Source organism: Marmota marmota, unplaced genomic scaffold (assembly GCF_001458135.2).
Source record: "Marmota marmota marmota unplaced genomic scaffold, marMar, whole genome shotgun sequence".
In the NCBI taxonomy this organism is placed as follows: domain Eukaryota; kingdom Metazoa; phylum Chordata; class Mammalia; order Rodentia; family Sciuridae; genus Marmota; species Marmota marmota.
The window spans coordinates 42,434,891-42,438,141 of record NW_026000082.1 but is presented as its reverse complement, the minus strand read 5'-3'; the positions used below and the strand labels follow the sequence as shown (position 1 = coordinate 42,438,141).

The 3,251-nt window shown below is 52.9% G+C and overlaps 1 pseudogene; it reads right to left on the bottom strand.

The window, feature by feature from the left end:
- LOC107141581 overlaps positions 1-3,251 on the bottom strand; it is a 5,657-nt pseudogene continuing 2,406 nt past the window's right edge.

The following is a 3,251-nucleotide window of genomic DNA, read 5'->3' as shown; positions in this document are numbered from 1 at the left end:
CAAAATGAAGTTGAGGGACAGGTCCCACTCTAGGTCACCTGGAAGCTGGTTTTCTGGGCCATTGTAGGAGCCCGGGGTGTGCCTCAGAGGCATCAGGTCCACCCAGGGGGCATGCCTTAATGATCCTCACCTTGTCCACAGGGAGGTCCTGGAGTTTGTTTCCACCATTCCCACTTGACTGACCACTCCTGGGTCCTGCACATTCGGCCAAAAATGGTACATTTCCCATGGAGCCACTGGGTGGCAGCAAGGGTCACAAAGAACTGGCTGCCACTGGTGTCTGGCCCTCAGCTGGCCATTGGGAGATTTCCAGCCCCCGCGAACTTCAAGTCTGGATGAAGTTCATCTTCACGCTGCTTGCCATAGATGGATGCACCACATGACTGCCCCTGTTGGGTCCCCACGCTGGGTCATGAAATCTCTGATTATTCTATAGGATTTGGGGCCACTGTAGTAGCCTCGACTTGCCAACTCGGCCAAGCCCTCCCAGGTCTTTGGAGCGTGCTTCCAGGACACTCCAGTGCAGTGCCTCCCGCGCTGGTGTCCAGGTAAACACTAAGTGGCTGCCAGGAGTCTGGGGGAATGGCTACCTCAATGACCAGGAAAGACAGCTTTAAGGCAGTTTAAACAAGTGGTCAAAACAGATGTGTTGAAATGGCTCGTATTTCCACTCCCATGGTATGTGGTATGTGTGTCAGAGGTCTCTAATCTGATTAGACTTTGGTTCTTCTCTTTTAAATTTCAGGCACAGGAAGTGATTTAGAAGTTTTCATTATGTCAGGTGCAGTGGCACACTCCTGGAATCCCAGAGACTCCGGAGGCTGAGGCAGGAGGATGGCAAGTTGGAGGCCAGCCTCTGCCATTTAGTGAGGACCTAAGCAACGTAGCAAGACCTTGTCTCAAAGTAAAATATAAAAAAGGCTGGGGGTGTGGCGCAGTGGCAAAGCACCCCGGGGTCAATCAGATTTAAATTGTAACAGCTAGTCTTCACTATTCCTATCACCCGGCCTTCCATTTTACCTCTGGCTGCCTCTTGATTTTTTTTTTTTTCTAGTTAGAAAAATACATTCTCACTCTAGAAAAGTTTCAGAATATATACAATATTCAGGAAAGAATAGTGACCGCATCATGTACATCTTTGCGTGTTGCTGGGCCTTTTTTGTTGTTGTTGTTCATTATTCTACTCAGTGAGCAAGCATCTACCGTGTGTGCGGGGCAGACTTCCAGGCATGAGGGGTAAGAGGCTGGGTGAGACCCAGAAATGCCCTTGAACAAGATCCAGAAATGCCCTTGACCAGACTCACGGCAGAAGTCTGTGGTCTAAGGGGGGAGCTCAGACAATACATCAGCCCACACTAATGACCAGTGCGACTGTGCGGTGGAGCAGGGCGGGGCTGTGGCTGACTGGCCCTGCCTTGGTCTGGGATTCTCGGCCCCTCGGCTCGCTCTCTCTCTCTCTCTCTCTCTCCCCCACCAGGAGGGTTACAGGGGCTTCTCTCTGGGACCCATTCTCTGGGAAGCCCCCAGCTCACCCTGAACTTGCCGGAAGCCTCTGCTCGTGGGTCCCTAGCTCCCCCGAAGGCCACTCCTCAGATGCTTCTGCATGTCCAGGCGCCTTCTCTGGCCCTCCTAGAGCGAGTGGAGGCTGCTTCCCACCGCCCGTGACTGCGGCATCTGGAAACACCACCTGGAGCAGAGTCGGCCGTGGCGCTGCTCAAGGGCTGGCCACGCTCAAGGCCAGCGGGGGCATGGTTCTGGGTACTTCTCCCTGGGTGTCCTCCTGGCTGCTGGGGAAGGCTTTGGGGAGAGGTGAGGAGGACCAAAGAGGCCAGAGGAGAGGCCGGGTGCAGGGCCAGGCCCAGCCTGAAGCTGTCACTCAGCACTACAGGCTGCCTCTTGAACCTGGAGTCCAGATAAGCACCTGAGCCGAGGGGAATGCCCCGAGAGCACCTAGAGAGAGCACCCTGGGGACCTCAGGACCTCAAGGGTCCAAAAGGGTCCAAAGCTTTGGCTCACCATCTGGGTCACCGTCTGGGTCTATCACCCTATCACATCAGGGTGTCTGTGAACCGTGATTTAGACTCAGTCCCCAGCCTCACCTGAGTCAGCGAATTCCCAATGACCTGACTCCTTTAGCTAATTGATAACACTGTGATTAAGAAAAGCTTCTGATGGGAGCCAACCCCAGTAGGTGCCTAGCATAAGGCAGGGACTTAACTCAGTCATCTTTACCACACACACGTGAAGCCAGTGGGGTTCAAAGGGGTGCCATGAAGCCGGGCGCAGTGGCGCACGCCTGTAATCCCAGTGCCTCAGGAGGCTGAGGCAGGAGGATCACAAGTTCAAAGCCAGCCTCAGCAAAAGCAAGGCTCTAAGCAACTCAGTGAGACCCTGTCTCTAAATAAAATACAGAGTAAGGCTGGGGATGTGGCTCAGTGGTTGAGTGTCCCTGAATTCAATCGCTGGTACCAAAAAAAAAAAAAAAAAAAACATGGGGGGGTGCCATGATACGCCCACAGTCACATAGCTACTTATGTGACAAGACCAGGATCCCAAGACGGTGCTTGTTGAATAAATAAATGAACACATGGGTGAAGGAAGCCCAGAGCGTTCGCCCAGCTTCCCTCCAAGCCTCCTCCCCTCCAGGCCCTCTGCCTGCACCAGCCGGGATCCTTTACAACAGAGGCCACAGGAGAGAAGGCAAGTAATTTTTTTGGTGTGGTGGAGTGGGGTACTGGGGATTGAACTCAGGGGCCCTCAACCACTGAGCCACATCCCCAGCTGTGCTTTGTATTTTAGAGACAGAGTCTCACTGAGTTGCCCAGTGCCTTGCTTTTGCTGAAGCTGGTTTTAAACTCTTGATCCTCCAGCCTCAGCCTCTAGAGTCACTAGGATTACAAGCTTGCACCACTGTGCCCGGCATGGAGGAAAGGGTGACTTTGCAGGGCTGGACTGTTGGATCCAGGGCCTCATGCACGCTAAGCACCTGCTCTCCCGCTGAGCTATGCCAGCGGCCCTGCAGAGGGTCTTTGGCCCTGAGGAAATGGGATGTGGAGGAATATCTCTGAGTCTCCGGTTCACACTAGTGGGCTCTTTCTTTTCTTTCTTTCTCTTTCTTCCTTTCTTCCTTCCTTCCTTCCTTCCTTCCTTCCTTTCTTTCTTTCTTTCTTTCCTTCCTTCCTTCTTTCCTTCCTTCCTTCCTTCCTTCCTTCTTTCTTTCTTTTCTTTTTTCTTTCTCTCTCTTTTTTTTT